General features: G+C 45.4%; 1 pseudogene; it reads right to left on the bottom strand.

The window, feature by feature from the left end:
* Nucleotides 1-14,220, bottom strand: part of LOC123153973 (disease resistance protein RPM1-like) — a 36,477-nt pseudogene extending 22,257 nt beyond the window's left edge.
* Nucleotides 14,221-16,955: the final 2,735 nt, after the last annotated feature.

The raw sequence follows: 16,955 nt of genomic DNA, 5'->3' as shown, positions 1-16,955 counted from the left end.
GATACGATCGCCTAAGATCAAAAGAGCACCAACCAAAACAGCGGTGTCTGCTTTGATGCAGCAACCGAGAGCGGAAAGGACACATATTATAGTTACATAGTAGACATATGGGAACTTGACTACGGACCTGATTTTAAGGTCCCTTTGTTTAAGTGCAAATGGGTCAATCTGTTAGGCGGTGGGGTACAGGTAGACCCACAGTACGAAATGACAATAGTGGATCTGAAAAATCTTGGGTACACTGACGAACCGTTTGTTCTAGCCAATGATGTGGCACAAGTTATCTATGTGAAGGACATGTCTATCAAACCGAGAAAAAGAAAAGATAAGGAAGCGAATACATCATACGATGAGCCAAAGCGCCACATAGTTCTTTCAGGAAAAAGGAACATCCTGGGAGTGGACGGCAAGACAGACATGTCTGAAGATTATGAAAAGTTTCATGAAATTCCTCCCTTCAATGTCAAGGCTGACCCAAGCATCCTGATAAACAATGAAGATTATCCATGGTTACGGCGCAATAAGCAAATGACACAAGCGAAGAAAAAGTGAAGATTTTCTCCCGCAACTATTATGATGATACCATGCCAACTTTGTAACACACGAACATGCTACCATTGTCCATTTTGTACATGCACATGCTATGTGGGTGAAATTATGATACCATCCCAACTTTCAACTTTTTCAGAGTTCATTTAAAAATGCTTTCATGTCTTATGGTTCGGCCCTCGTAATACCATGACCATTAGTCCCTCGCCCATGCCAACTTTCAACTTTCAACTTTCTAAAACTAATGGCACTAACAGAAAGTTTATAATTTTGCTCCTCGACCCTGGCCCATGACCATTAGTCCCGGTTTGTGCCACAAACCGGGACTAAAGAGTTGGTCCTCGTTGCGGGCAGAGTTTAGTCCCGCCTCGCCAACCGAAGGAGGCTCACACCGGTTTATAAGCCCTTCCCTCTCTGCCTTGTTGAGCTCCTCTCAAAGTGAAAATAGATGCCCTAATAGAGAAACGTTTAACCTAAATTCATAGTGAATTTCTCTGAAATTCATAGAAATTTACTAGAAATTTAGGTTGAATTTTCTCTATAAGCGCATCTATTCTCATTTTTTTAGTAAGTTAATCACAAACTTGTGATTCAAACAATTTTCAAAGAATTCAAATTTTAACTATTCAAATTTAAAAACTAATGGCACTAACAGAAAGTTTATATTTTTTATAAAACTAATGGCACTAACAGAAAGTTTATAATTTTGCTAACCTAAAAGCAAACAGAATTAAAAATTAAAGCAAAAAACAAAAGAAAATAAATAATGCAAAAAAAAATCAAAAAAACAGGAAAAAACTATTTGTATAGTAAAGTTAATCACAAAAAAAATAAATAAAGCAAAAAAGAAAACAAAAAAAACTAAAAATGTGTTTTAAAATTTGAAAACTAATGGCACTAACAGAAAGCTTATAATTTTTCTAAAACTAAAAGCAAAAAAAATAAAAAAAATAAAGCAAAAAATAAAAGAAAATAAATAATGCAGAAAACAAAACAAAAAAATTGGGAAAAAATAGCAACAATAAGTATTTTGTTGTAAGTAGAAACAAAATAAAATAAATAAAGCAACTGAAAGTTTATAATTTTGCTGACCTAAAAGCAAAAAGAATTAAAAAATAAAGCAAAAAACAAAAGAAAATAAATAATTCAGAAAACAAAACAAAAAAAACTGGAAAAAAAATAAAAGTAGCAACAATAAGTATTTTGTTGTAAGTAGAAACAAAATAAAATAAATAAAGCAACAACGAAAACAAAAAAAACAAAAAAAAGTGCCACCTACTGGGCACCCACGGCCTGAATACGACTAGAAACCCTACCATGGGCCAGGATTCAGGCTCGCGGGAGGCCCAGTAGGCCCACAGGCACACATTGCACGGTTAGGCCCGAAAGCCTGCTTTAGAGAGGAGCTCGAGAGGGAAGGCGCACTGCACCTTATAAACAGGTGCGGCTCCCTCTCAACTAGCGAGGTGGGACTAAACATTTGTGCGCGGGGCAGCACAAGGCCTTTGGTCCCGATTGGTGGCACCAACCGGGACTAAAGGGGGGCATTGGTCACGGTTGGTGTCAGGCCGCCGCTTCCCGCCCTTTGGGCTGCTGAAAAGAGGCCTTTGGTCCTGGTTGGTAGCACCAACCGAGACTAAAGGGGGGCATTGGTCACGGTTTGTGCCACGAACCGTGACCAATACCTTAGCTATATAAGTAACATTTAGGAAATTTTCACCATTTCCCTCGCTAGTTGCCCCGACGACGCCGAGCACATCGACGTCGCCAGGCTGCCCCGACGACGTCTGCCGCCCCTGCCGTCGCCCGTGCCTCGCCGTCGCGTCCCCGTCGCCGTCGTCGAGGCCGCGCGCCCCTGCCCTCGCCCCCGAGCGGGCCTCCGCCGTCCCCGAGCCTAGCTTCTTCCTCGTCGCCGACGCCACCTCACGGTGAGTGCCGCCCCGTTCCCCTGCTCCTCCCCCTGTACTGGCTGCCGTCGCCGCCGCCCCTGCCCTTCGCTGCCGCCGCGCGCTGCCCCTGCCTTGCGCGGCCACCCCTGCCCTTCGCTGCCGCCGCACGCCACCCCGCCGTGCGCCGCCCCTACCCTTCGCTGCCGCCGCGCGCCGCCCCTGCCCTGCCGTGCCGCCGCCCCTGCCCTTCATTTTTTTAAGTTTAATTTTTTTCATATATATATATATATATATATATAATGTATATGTGTATGTACGTATGTGGCTATGTGTATGTATATGTTCATCGAAAATTTTGTATAATGTATATGTGTATGTATATGTGTATGTATAATGTTCATATACAATGTATAATGTATATGTGTATGTTAGTTTAATTTTTTTGTTCATAGATTTTTTTTTCATATATATATAGAAAGTTTTTATTCATAGAAAGTTTTTTGTTCATATATAGAAAGTTAAAAGAAAATTTAGAATATGCTAAAATTTATAAGAAAACGAAGGATGGGAAAGAAGAAAATAAGAAGAGGAAAGAAAGAAGAAGAGGAGAGGAAAAGAAAAGGAGAAATAAATAAGAAGAAGAAAAAAGAAGAAAAAGAAGAGGAGAAGAAGAAAGGAATAGTGGAGAGGAAGAGAAAATAGAATATTCTATTTTCTCTTCCTCTCCACTATTCCTTTCTTCTTCTCCTCTTTTTTTTCTTTTTTCTTTGATCTTCTCCTCTAGCTATTCCTTTCTTCTTCTCCTCTTTCTTCTTCTTCTTCTTCTTCTTCTTCTTCTTCTTCTTCTTCTTCTTCTTCTTCTTAATTTTTATCGGGGACGAGGGTGTCGAGGATTGCCGAGGGGTCGAGGGTCGGGAACTAGGGTAGCGGGTCGAGGGTCGTTAAGGGGTCAAGGGTCACAGGGTCGAGGGTTCGAGGGTTCTATAGGGTCGAGGGTTCCAGGGTCGTCTAGGGGTCGAGGGTTCCAGGGTCGTCGAGGGTTCGAGGGGTCGAGGATCGCCGAGGGGTCGAGAGAGGTTTCCTAGTGTCAAAGTATTGAAGAAATCCATGGCTTCATCATTAGCCGAAAGTAACCAGGGCATGACGAAGTCCTCCAAAGTTATTTTGGAATGGTGTCCCGGATAGGATAATTTGCCTTTTTGTATGAATTTCAGCAAAGGCCTTCCAAATAACGATATTTGGAAGGTTCTTGCTGAACTTTGTACCAAAAAGAGAATTATCCTATCTAGGACTCCGTTCCAAAATAACTTTGGAGAGCTTCGTACCATCATGCACCTGTTACTTTCGCCTAATAATGAAGACATGGTTTTGTTGAATCCTTTGACACTAGGCAACCTCCCGACCCCTCGGCGATCCTCTCGAACATGAGAGGAAGAAGAGGATCGCCGAGGGGTCGAGGATCGCCGAGGGGTCGAGAGAGGTTTCCTGGTGTCAAAGTATTGAAGAAATCCATGGCTTCATCATTAGCCGGAAGTAACCAGGGCATGACGAAGTCCTCCAAAGTTATTTTGGAATGGTGTCCCGGATAGGATAATTTGCCTTTTTGTATGAATTTCAGCAAAGGCCTTCCAAATAACGATATTTGGAAGGTTCTTGCTGAACTTTGTACCAAAAAGCGAATTATCCTATCTAGGACTCCGTTCCAAAATAACTTTGGAGAGCTTCGTACCATCATGCACCTGTTACTTTCGCCAAATGATGAAGACATGGTTTTGTTGAATCCTTTGACACTAGGCAACCTCCCGACCCTCGGCGATCCTCTCGATCTTCTCCTCTATTCTTTCTTCTCCTCTTTTTTTTCTTCTTCTTCCTCTTTTTTTATCGGGAACGAGGTCGTCGAGGGACATAGATGTAGTGTCGTCGTTGTCGATATACCCCCTCCCGATAGCTTCAACACGTGGGAGGGGGTCGATATTACCCCCTCCTTGAAGCGTTCTCGAGGCCACCCCAAACCCTTGAGGCGTTGTCGAGGCCACCCCAAACCCTAGAGAAGCAGCGTCGAGGCCACTAATTAATATATATGATTCCTTACTATGATTAGGTAGCTAGTTCTACGTTTGTCACTAATATATCCATCTGTCATGTTTGAATAATAATTGCCATGTTGTAAATATTTGTAGAAACTATGGACACCGCCCGAGACGAAGCAAAAGAAGCATTGTTGAGGGACATAATCGCAGAAGGAAGTGATGCCGTCTCGTTGTTTCTCAACGACACCGATGGTCTGGAAGGAGAGGGTGAAGAAGCTGGCTACGGTGACCTAATGCCGGTGCAAGAAGAAGAACATGAGGACGGCTCCGGTGACCCAATGCCGGTGCAAGAAGGAGACCGTGATGACGGCTCCGGTGACCGAACCGAGTCCGGCCAGGTATATATATTAGTTAAGCCTGTGCTGACTAGCTAATTGATGCATTCATTGTTTTGGTATGTACACATATTGATTAAGTCTTTGTTCTTTTTTCTAGCCCTTCGGATGGAGCACAACTTCGGTAAAGAGACGAGGCCCGAAGAAAAAGTTGAGCTCGGATGAAAGGTTTGAGATCATAGCAATCGCGCCCGACGGCCAACCGATTGGACCCATCCGAACAAAGAACGCATTTGTTGCTCAATGTGGGGTTCTGGTTAGGGACAAGATCCCGATCAGCATCCAGCAATGGTTTAAGCTGGCTACAGAAGACCCTGAGGTGTCTTATGTCAATGATATGCAGAAAAATGATCTTTGGACTGAGCTGAAGTCAAATTTCACCCTACCGCCAGAGGATAATCCAGAGAAGCCAGTTAAAGAGCAATTAATCAAGTCTTTTGCTCTTAAGAGGATGGCATAACTATTCAGGAGGTGGAAGAAAGAGCTGAATAAGTTTGTCGAAAATAATGAGACACCAGAATTCAAGGGCAGATATGAGAAGATCAGAGATCACTGGCCCGCATTTGTGGCCCACAAGACATCGGAAAAGAGTAAGAAGATGTCGGCGACAAACAAGCAAAATGCTGCGAAGAAGAAGCATCACCATCGCACGGGGTCAGGTGACTACCTCGTAGCCCGGCCTAAGTGGGCCAAGACTGAGAATGATCTCGTTGATAAAGGGATCGAACCAGAGACAATTAACTGGCAGACCGTTGCCGGACTTGGTTCTTCGGGGCTGGCGGAACCTTGGACCCCGTAACAGGGAAGTGCATTTGGACGAACGATCAAATGGACATACCAGTCAGGAAGCTTCAGCAGTATATCGAAGCAGCGCAACAACGGACGTTCTTTCCAGACAGAGAGAACGACGAGCTCACAATGGCCCTCGGGAATCCTGAGCACCCTGGACGGACACGAGGCACGCCAGGCTTCATTCCGTGGAAGGTTGGGTTTCCGGACGCAGGCGGTTACAAATCCCATGAGAGGAGGAAAAAAGTGCAGCAGACCCAAATGCAGGCGCTGCAAGCAAGGGTACAAGCGATAGAGGAAAGAGAAGCAAATCACAGCAAACGTACTGTCGAAGCTTCCCCCGAAGCTACCCCGCCATCTCAGCGGAGAAGCAGCGTGGCTTCCACCGAGCTGCTTCAGCCGGAGCATGCCTTGACGGCTCCTGCCAGCTATCCCGTGGATGCTATCATGGAGTCTCAAAATTGCCACCTTATGAAGCAATGGATGAATTTGAAGGTCAAGGCGGCTGTTGGCTCTGTTTATCCTACTGAACCCGGCGCAACTTTTCACTGCTGGCCGATTCCAGAAGGATATGCTAGGGTGATCGTGGATGAAATAACAAAGGGATTTGAGGACCTCCAGCTTGACCACCCTACCGGTGAAGGGGAGACTAGGCTGGGGTCTGCTCTGAAGACTCCATGCCTATGGCGGAAGAAGCTCATCAACCTTTCGAACTGGACGCCTCCGCCTCCTCCTCCTCCTCCGGCAAGTCAGGGCACTCCGCCTCCTCCACCGCCTCCTCCTCCGGCGAGTCAGGGCACTCCGCCTCCTCCACCGCCTCCTCCTCCGGCGAGTGACGATCAGGGCACTCGACCGGCTCCTTCTCCAGCGCGTGGTGGCACTCCGCCTCCTTCTCCGCCTGCGCCGACGCGCCCGAGCAGCCAGCCTCCTCCTTCTCCGCCTCGTCAGCAAGGGCGGAAGAGACCTACCGCCGCTCTGGCTGCTCCGGCGCGTCGTAGTCCTTCTCCTCCGCCTGGTAAGCAAGTAAAGAAGACAACCGCTCCGTCTGCTTAGCCGGCGTCTAGTAGTACAGCCAGAGGCGGGAGGAAATACAGATTTGGTCCTTCTCTGAAGACTCCACAGAAGTTACCATACGAGAGGACCCTGGAGGAGAACGCCGAGATCGCACGAGAAGAAGTGAGGAACTTCTTTGAAGGGGTGAAAGCAAAGAAACATCCACCTCCGGAGGAGAAGGTAGATCCGGTGAAAGCGAAGCGCACTCTGGCTGCCCTGACAAAACCATCCAAGTCTCCGCCGAAAGGAAACTATGAGCGCATTATTGGAAAGGAATTTGTTGAAGCGGAGCGGTCGGGAAGTACTGTCAGTGATCAAAGGCTGAAAGAACGACGAGCTGGGAAACAAATTGCCCAGCTCGGCGAACAAGCGAAGCAATCGTGCCCCCCGCTCAAGGTGCCTAGCGACGTTCCGAGGATGGTGCCCGGTTATAGCAATCTTGGCGATTACCTGCCCGACGATGTACATTATGATTTCATGGAGGTGCAGATACAAAGATACGAGTACGGGAAGCCTCTTGTCAAAGATGAAAGATCTCTATCAACGATGATGCAAAGATTGCATGATTGGTACTTGAAAATCTGCAGAGACTCTGGGGGAGGAGTACTTTGTATGTGAAAGTTAAAAAGGAGCATGACCTCGTTGGAATTGAACTGTTGCCTATTCCATTTGAGGAGTTCTTTCAGTTTTTCAATCAATTGGCCCTCGATAAAACAACGGTCGCCTGCTACTGTCTGTAAGTAGTACTACTTCTGTCATTAAGTCTCTCTATATAGCTCAGCTCTTTCGTTGCATGTATTTATAATCATCCTCACTATATTATGCAGATTGAAGATCGCCGAATTGAAGAAAGACAAGTCGGTGATATTGGGTTCATTAACACATATCTCATAGATGCAACTCAGGTTAAATTTCATGCCGCAGCTAGCGAGGCCAACTTGCTACGATCGTTGGTAATAAATGAAAACAAAGATATAATACTCTTTCCTTACAACTTCAAGTGAGTGTTACTGTCTTGTGCGTATTCGGTTTCCCTTATATATTAGTCAAGGTTATAGTAATGTAATTGATGAGTTATGCATGCGTGTGCAGTTTCCACTATATTCTCCTAGAGATTAAGCTTGAATAGGGACTAGTAACCGTCTTAGACTCAAGACGAAAAGATCCCCAGGACTACGCAGACATGACTCAAATACTCAAGAAGTAAGTTAAATCGATCATTATCCACCATATCAGCAACTTTGCTCATTTCCTGATATATCAAGTAATTGTTTTCTTTGTCCGGCAAGGTTTGGAGAAAATTCACCAGAAAAGCTCCGGGACTGCCGAAGGAGCTACAATTTAGACACCCGAAAGTAAGTACTATAGTAGCATGTTCCGCGCATCTACTAGTGATTCAAGCGCTAGTTTCATCAATACCATTTGGCATTCTTGCTTATCAGTTTGATTGACCTCTATTTCTTGTAAAGTGGTTGTGGCAGGAACAAGGGAATGATTTCCGTGGATACTATGTTTGCGAGTCCATCCGCCACACGACCTGTGAGCGGGGCTACACGGACGAACAATATGAAGTACGTAAATAACAACATTCACAATTTTATTTTATTACCATCAATTGTGTTGAGTTTCATTCATTCATATATATATATATATATATATATATATATATATATATGTATTGACCCCCTTCTTTAAATTAGATGTTTCGGAAGCGGGATGAACTCCTAGCACCAGCTCGCATGCGAGCAATTCAAGAGGAATTGGCGGCATTCTTTCTTGACCACGTGATCGCTGAAGACGGAGAATACTATGTGGACCATGCGTCCGTATGATAGGAGATTATATTTGTAAGAGATAATTATTCTATATATGTAGCCGGTAGTGTCGGATAGATATACGAGAACTTGTTGTTCGACCAATCTCTCGGAGAAGGAGAGGTGGTCGATATCACTTCTCTCTGTATGCATATATGTTCATGACGATCTTCTGTTTCCTTCGTTTGCTTACTAGCTAGCTAGCGTGTCTAGTCCTCTCTATACGTATGTATAGTACGTAGCGTCGACCAAGCACGGACATAAGAGAGGACACTTCTCTCTATTAATTATAGCTAACTAACACAATATATGAAACACCTAAATTAACCCCCCAAAACCCGCAAACCCCCCCCCCCCTTTCAAAAAAAAACAAAAATCCCAGCCACAAAAATGCTGACGCGTGGATGCCTATTGGTCCCGATTGGTGCCACCAATTGGGACCAAAGGGTCTCCTGCCTGGGCTCCGCGCACAGGCCACGTGGAGGCCCATCTGTCCCGGTTCTGGATTGAAACGGGACTAAAGGGACAGGTCATTAGTACCGACCCTTTAGTCCCGGTTTCAGAACCGGGACAAAAGGCCCTTACGAACCGGGACAACAGGCCCTTTTTCTACCAGTGAACAAGGAACTTAATTTTTGCTCGAGTGTTGACTGTGGCCATGAAAAGAAGGGACTACAAGTTGCAGGTGGAGTCATATGGAGTCTTTGGAGTAGCAGCGGTACTCATGGGATAAGCTCAAGTCCAATATACATGGAAGTTTGACGCATGGACAAATTCAGGGTGGTGGAGTATATTCGCCAAGGTGGAGTTTGTTGGAGTTGTGTCGAATATTGTGTACAAGGTAGGTTACAGTTGGACTTGTAGTTGTATTGTGTTTACATAGAATATGTAGTCGTGTCCAAGTAGGACACTTGTATCCTAGACCTCTCATATATAGCGGGGGTAGACACACGATGTAACCTATGCCAACATAATAGCACAGGCGCGCAAGGGGGAGCCGGCGGCGTGTGCCGGCGCCCGGGTGGCCGGTGTGCGGTATTGTGACGGTGTCACGGGGAGGAGCGCCCGTAGTCAGGCCCCGGGGATGTAGCCATATTGGTGAACCTCTTTAACAAATCTCGGTGCCATGCTCGTGTGATTGCTTGGTCCTCGGATGATCAACGGTATGCCTCGGATTTATTCTAATAGTACGGGCGACGAACACACTCTCGTACAGATGAAATGGTGTGGCTCACGTACACTACAACTAACTAGTGGAGTAGTTGTTTGCTATATTACTTGTTACAACCAAATATGTACTAGACTAGTTTTATTATAGGACAAACTACGTACATGCCAGCCAACAGTTTTCTAGTGTGAATGTGGACTTGCATCAACTCTAAAGGTTACCTAGAAAAATCAACTCTAAAGTCCGATCCTCAATTTTATCCTAGCGTAATAGATTCCCTGGCATGCCGTCGTTGGCGCCACCGTACGTGTACCCCGCTTCGTACGAAGAAGTAGCAACAATCTTCTAGTTATGCGATTGCCAGCTGACTGGACTGTCTTCGAGGAAGAACAACGAGTGCGAAGACTTCCTCAAAGTGCACGTTGGCACATTGCACGTATCCTTTTGTAGTGAGTCGGGCCTTGTATTTCACCATGCAGCGATGCTCGTCCTTCTTGACCTTAAACACCCACATGAGCCCAGTGCCTTGATGTTCTGCAGGGAGTGTTGTGAGTGTACAAGTGGCATTGTTATCAGCTCCGCCTCGGGCAAGCGTGCGTCACCGGCTATCAGATGCAACACCTCATCGTCGTCGAGGCTCTCCGCCAATTGTGGCGGCTCGGCGAGAAGGTCACAAATGCGCCAATACAGGTGTGGGCGCCAGTGCTGCGTCGACATCGGATAGGTCCAACCAATGGTTGGTGGAGTTACGAATTGGACTGGCACCACCTCGTTTGGGGTGACTAGGGCCATGAGCATGGGATTGTTGGGTCCGCTAGGCTTGGATAGCGGTAGTGCTCGGGGTTGCTGTACCTGGGGTCATTTAGCTCGTTGTCGTTCTGCCCACGGTTGCTGATGTGCTCGGCGTTGCTCCCCGAGCATCAATACTTGTGCACACTATACATTCCAAAGTGAAGGAGTTGTTCGCTGGCGCCACTCCCGACCTCCCCCCAGCTACAATGTGCCTCCTTGTCGAAGACAATGTCGCAAGTGATGTGCACGCGCTTCGACAAAGTGTTTTTTAATTTCAATGTTGATAATGGAAATTGGAGGAAATTAAATTTCCTAAACTGCATGTGTTTATTTCTTTTAGCTTGATAATGATAGGAGTTACTTTTTTGTGGCCGAAATAAAAGTTTGGGAATTAAATAGAACCCTAAAAGGGAAAGTTATGGAAATAATCTCAGTCAAAAAAAGTTAAGGAAATAAATATAGTCCCCAAATGAGTTCACAAATCTAATAATTGGAATGTGCATAAAGTAAAAATCAATGGAAATCTGACTATAAAAAGAAACCCAAATTTTGAATTGAGGATAGGTCAAGTGAAATATTTAAAACAAGCTTATGAAAATAATTTGTAGAAAATGAATTACGATAAAGCACTAAATAAATGTTAAATTTATGTATGTATTTCTGGTATTTAGAAATGATTGTCTTTAAAACAAATTGAATCTCAAAAGAGAAATGGAATTAGAAAGAAAACAGAGAAGAAAAAGAAAAAGGCAGAGGCAGCCCAGCCAGCAAGTCTGCACGGGCCAACAGCAAGTCAGCGCAGCTAGCGCATGTGCATGTTCCAAGCCCGCTAGGCTAGCAAACCGGTATGCATCCATTTTATCATGATGATCCGACGGCCAGCACAGCGCCGGCGCTCACCTCTCAATATCCTCTCTCTCGCGCGCGTTCATGTGGATCCAGTCGTCAACTTGCCTTCCTTAACCTCCTAGTGAGATTCTCGTGCACATGAACCCGAGCCTGCCATGCTCCGTCTATGTCGCTTTCATGCACTTCCAACATGCACCCGTCCCCGTCAGCTTATCCTATAAATACCTCGGGCCTCGCTCACATTTTTGCCCCACCTCGCAACACCCATCGCCGCCAGATTGCTGCAAATCGAGCCCATCTTCTCCGCCTCAATTTCATGCAATTCAGGCCAGAATTTCCGTAAGCCAGAGCCCCTCTTGAATAGCCAGTGCCAGCACCACCGCCGTCGTCCACTGGTGCATCTCACAGACATCATCTGCCCGGTTACAAACTCCAACGAACCATGGCTGTGTAGTACACCGGGGGTGGCTTCTCGAAGGGGAGCCTGGGGCAGGTCTGCTATAGGGTCCATGAGGCCCAGCATGAATCTAGCAATAGGCAGGAGACCTGAAGCCCGGATAAACATCCAGGAGATCATCTTGACCTCCAAGTTATGATTGCGATAGTGAGATTGTATCTACCCCAATAAAACACTAGCCCTCATCATCTATATAAGGTGGAGGCTAGGGGCTCTCATTCCCATCTACACCCGTTGAACTAATTTCTCCACTACTAGAAAAAAGGCTGTTAGTGGCGCACCTATTTTGGCTATTAATGGTGCACTATAGGTGCGCCACTAATACCACGCCACTAGTAACAAATACTAATGGCGAGCCTCTGATGCGCCATTAGTATTGCAGGTAATAGTGGCGCACCTTGTAGTGCGCCATTACTATTGCTACAGGTGCGCCACTGGTAACTTTTTTTTGAATTTTTTCTGAATTTTGAAGGCGGGAAAATAGTAGTGGCGCACCGTCTACCCCCCACCGTGCGCCATTGCTATTTTTGAATTTTAAATTTGGATCTGCATCGCAATTTTTTTACCCTTTTTTGCTCGTTTTTTTCATAATATTTTTTCAAATTTTGTTCTTGTTTTTGGATCTTGTACGTTCTTTTGCTGGAGAGGAGTTCGCCGGAGAGGAGCTCGGCTACATCGTCGGAGAGGAGGAGGAGGAGGTCACCGGAGAGGAGCTCGCCTACATCGCCGGAGAGGAGGAGGAGGTCGCCGGAGAGGAGTTCACCGGAGAGGAGGGAGGAGAAACCGTGAGGGGTTGGGAGGAGAGGAGGGAGGAGGAGCTCATCGGAGAGGAGGAAGGAGGAACCGTGAGGGGAAGGAAGGAGAGGAGGGAGGAAGAGCTCATCAGAGAGGAGGGAGGAGGAGATCACCGGAGAGGAGGGAGGAGGAGCTCACCGGAGAGGAGGGAGGAGAAACCATGAGGGGAGGGGAGGAGAGGAGGGAGGAGGAGCTCATCGGAGAGGAGGGAGGAGAAACCGTGAGGGGAAGGGAGGAGAGGAGGGAGGAAGAGCTCATCAGAGAGGAGGGAGGAGGAGATCACCGGAGAGGAGGGAGGAGGAGCTCACCTGAGAGGAGGGAGGAGAAACCATGAGGGGAGGGGAGGAGAGGAGGGAGGAGGAGGTCGCCGGGGAGGAGGAGGAGGAGGTCGCCGGAGAGGAGGAGGGGAGTATGGTGGAGGAGAGGAGGGGAGATGGAGTGGAGGAGAGGAGGAGATGGAGTTGAGGAGAAAAATGAAGAGGTAAAGAGGAGAGGACCCCGTAGCCATATATACGGCATAGTAATGGCGCACCGTGGGCAGGTGCACCATTACTAACTTTTTTATTATTTTTTTAATTTATTTTGAATTTTGAAGGCGGGAAGATAGTAATGGCGCACCTTGGGTAGGTGTGCCATTACTAACTTTTTTTTAAATTTTTTTAATTTATTTTGAATTTTGAAGGCGGGAAGATAGTAATGGCGCACCTTGGGCAGGTGCGCCGTTACTAACTTTTTTTATTTTTTTGATATAGTTTGAATTTTAAAGGTGGGAAGATAGTAATGGCGCACCATGGGCAGGTGCGCCATTACTGAGTTTGAATTTTTTTGAATTTTTTTGGCTCTTCAGATTTTGAAAGCCCCGTAACTTTTTTTCTGTTAGATTTTTGAGGATTCTAGAAAATCGAATACGGGTATAGCCGGTCAAATTCGGATGTAACTTTTCGAGTAGATGATTTTTCATATAAAAAAACTTTTTCATCAGAGGTCGTATGCAAAAGTTACGGCCATTTTACCGAAACACGGCGGCCTTTTGCAAAAAAATTCAAAATTCATGTTTGTTAATTTTTCTAACAACTAGAACACATAACACATGGGATCTATTTTTTTGAATTTTGTTTGAATCTTTTATCCTTTTCTTTTATTTTTTTACAAACCTAAAAGACGATCGACCGGAGGGAGGGGGGTGGGGGTGTTTGTGTATGTGAGACATAGCAATGACGCACCACACCTAGGTGCGCCACTACTGTGTAGCATAGCAGTGGGGGGGGGGAGTGGATCCAAAAAAATAGCAATGGCGCATTGTTCATGTGATGCGCTATTAGTAAAAACATAGCAATGGCACACCTGATTCTAGTGCGCCACTGGCAGTGGCGCACCACATACATTTGTCCTTAGGTACTGATGACTTTATTTATCCTCAGTTGACGCGCTAGACATGGGCTGCGTTGGTCGCTGAACGAACATAGATCAGATCTCCCCTCGCTTGTGGCGGCCTCCCACCGGGAAAAAGCCTTACCTTTGGCTCCTTCATCTTCACAGTGGACGGGACGGGACGGGTTGACATCAACCAACTGGCATTCCTCACTCGCACTGTATTCTTCGGCGCACTGTTGTTGATTATCGACCACGATGGCGACCATCGTGTGTGCGTTCCACTGCTCCAATATATCGCTTGAGCGGCCACATCAGGGCCATTAAAACTTCCACCGCCGATATTCGGCTCGGGAGGCATCTTTGGGCTCTAGAACACTGCGACCGCATATCAACGGGTGATGCAGACACTCCCACCTCCTATGTTGCGCGGATACATTGGAAAGCACGCGTATCCAGCCAGATACTACGCCGATACTCGGATACTGCCCCTATACTGCCCGATACGTATTCCATATGTATCCCTCGATTTTTTGAATTTAAAAAAGAAAATAATATTTGATGCAGCTAGGATATTGCTGCGATATGTATCCTGTACTATCTTTCTTTTCTTGTAGGCTCTACCATGCACATGCTTGAGATTTAGTTTATGTGCATCAAAACTTTACCTTATTACAAGGAAACAACCGAAGTATATATCTGGCCCATCCAAATTTTAGGACATTGGAGGAGATAGATATGAGTTATTTGTTGGTGGGGCTGATTTCCTGCTGCAAGCTGAATTCTCACGAGATGATCTAAAGGAAACCTAGAGTATTTGCTGGAAAACTTCATCACTTCATGCCCTTCCTATAAAAAAAACCTTATTTTTTTCCATATTTTTAACAATTCATATTTATACAAACCTATCTCCGTATCCTAGTTTTTAGAAATTTGGCGTATCAGGCATATCCCCTTATCACGTATCCGATATGTATCCAAGTATCCATGCAACGCAGCCCACCTCTGATCCAAAGGATGACGATATGGCACCAACAAGTGTGACAATCAGAGCCAGGGCCTCATCCTCATGATCGGATCGTTATGCTAATCTCACGATAATTGATACGTCTTCAATGTATCCATAATTTTTCATTGTGCATGCTATTATATTACCAATCTTAAATGCTTTATATGTATTTTTATATCGTTTTTGAGAACTAACCTATTAACCTAGTGCCATGTTCTAGTTTCTGTTTTTTTTCTCAGTTTTATTGTTTCGCAGAAAAGCCATACCAAACGAATTCCAAATGCGATGAAAATTTACGGTGATTTTTTCTGGGCGAAAAGAATGGCAGGGAGCTTTGGGAGGAGACTAGACGCCAGATGAGGCAGCTACAAGCTCACATGGCATGCCCCGAGGGCGCGGGTGGGGTGGGGGGGGGGTGACCAGGCTTGTGTGCCACTCGAGCCTTCGACTGACCTAGCTCCAACTCCATCAATTCCCTAAAATCGTGAAACCAACATAAGTTGCCCTGAAACTTTTATTCCGCCACCGCAAGTCTTTGTTCTTCGGGATCTCATCTGAAACTCCATTTCAGTGCCCTGTCAGAGGGGGGATTGATCACAGATGGCATCTCCATCAACCTTGATGTCCTTCCGATGATGCAGGAGTAGTTCCTCACCGAACCTATGGGTCCATATATAGTAGTAGCTCTCTCTCTCTCTCTCTCTCTCTCTCCCTCTCTCTCTCATCTTCCACTACTAGGAAAAGGCCTACTAATGGCGCACCGGTTTTGCCTACTAATGGCGCATCACCGATGCGCCATTAGTAGCACGCCACTAGTAATTTTTACTAATGGCGCACCACTGGTGCGCCATTAGTATCTGGTATACTAATGGCGCACCATCCAGTGCGCCATTAGTATATAACACCATGCGCCATTAGTGTGCCTCCCAGGGGCCATATTTAACCATGTGCCCTGGCACACTAATGGCGCACTGCGAATGGATGCGCCATTAGTATACTTGGCATACTAATGGCGCAAGTGCGCCATTAGTATGAATATTAGGTTTTATTTTTTTTTACTTTTCTGATTTTTGCACATGTTACAAAATATATTATTTGACAGAATATAGACAGTAGCACAGAGCAACAGCAGATTCATCGAATACAATAGAAGATTAGTCTCCGAATACAATTCATCATATTAGTCTCCAAATTCAAAAGACCGAACAAAGATAAAACATTACAAGTCTCGAGACCGCGAGTATCGAGTTTGTCGGAAGTAATACTAATCCTAACAAGTCCTACTAATCATCATCATACAACTTCTACTCGTTATTCATAACAAGTCATACGATCATCATCTTGATAGTCTTCGAATCAACCCTACTTAGTTGTTTTTAGCACATGATCATCAGTATTAGGCAGGACCTAAATACCCTATTTAAGCTAAAATAGCATAAAACAATATAGACCCTGACTCTCCATTATGGAGAATGGAGATCATCCTGTCTCCAATTCTTGCGCTTCGCTTCCTTTTGCTTCCAAGAAGCTCCTTACGACTGTCCATACATTTTTTCCATCCTTTGATTTTCATGTCTCCACTTCTTTTAGAAATCTCGTATGGACAGTTGAGATTCGTAGGATGACCTGGCTGTATGTTCAAAACATTAACACTACCTTTCAGATACATCATATGAGGCACACAATTCTCTGGGATTATCTGTTGAAAAACATAGTAATAACTTCATAGTTAGCAATGATGTACTAGTTTTAGAAGTATGCAAAAGATGCACGGATGTCGTAATAGTAAAAATCTTACCAGGGTATCTCCATGGTAGTTACCGTAGTTGAACACATGCACTAGTGACACGTATTTACCATAATGTTGAGGAGTTTGATTGTAGATATTGTAATTCTCAATGTCAGTACAAAATCCGACCAAATGATTTTTCTCCTTGTAAGTTGTTAATTCGGAGCCATCGGTGTAGTGGGTTTTGTCTACCATCTCCCGCACAT

This window comes from Triticum aestivum, chromosome 7A (assembly GCF_018294505.1).
Source record: "Triticum aestivum cultivar Chinese Spring chromosome 7A, IWGSC CS RefSeq v2.1, whole genome shotgun sequence".
NCBI classification, from domain to species: domain Eukaryota; kingdom Viridiplantae; phylum Streptophyta; class Magnoliopsida; order Poales; family Poaceae; genus Triticum; species Triticum aestivum.
Note: the sequence above shows the minus strand (reverse complement) of the source record. Positions and strands in the feature narration are given on the sequence as shown.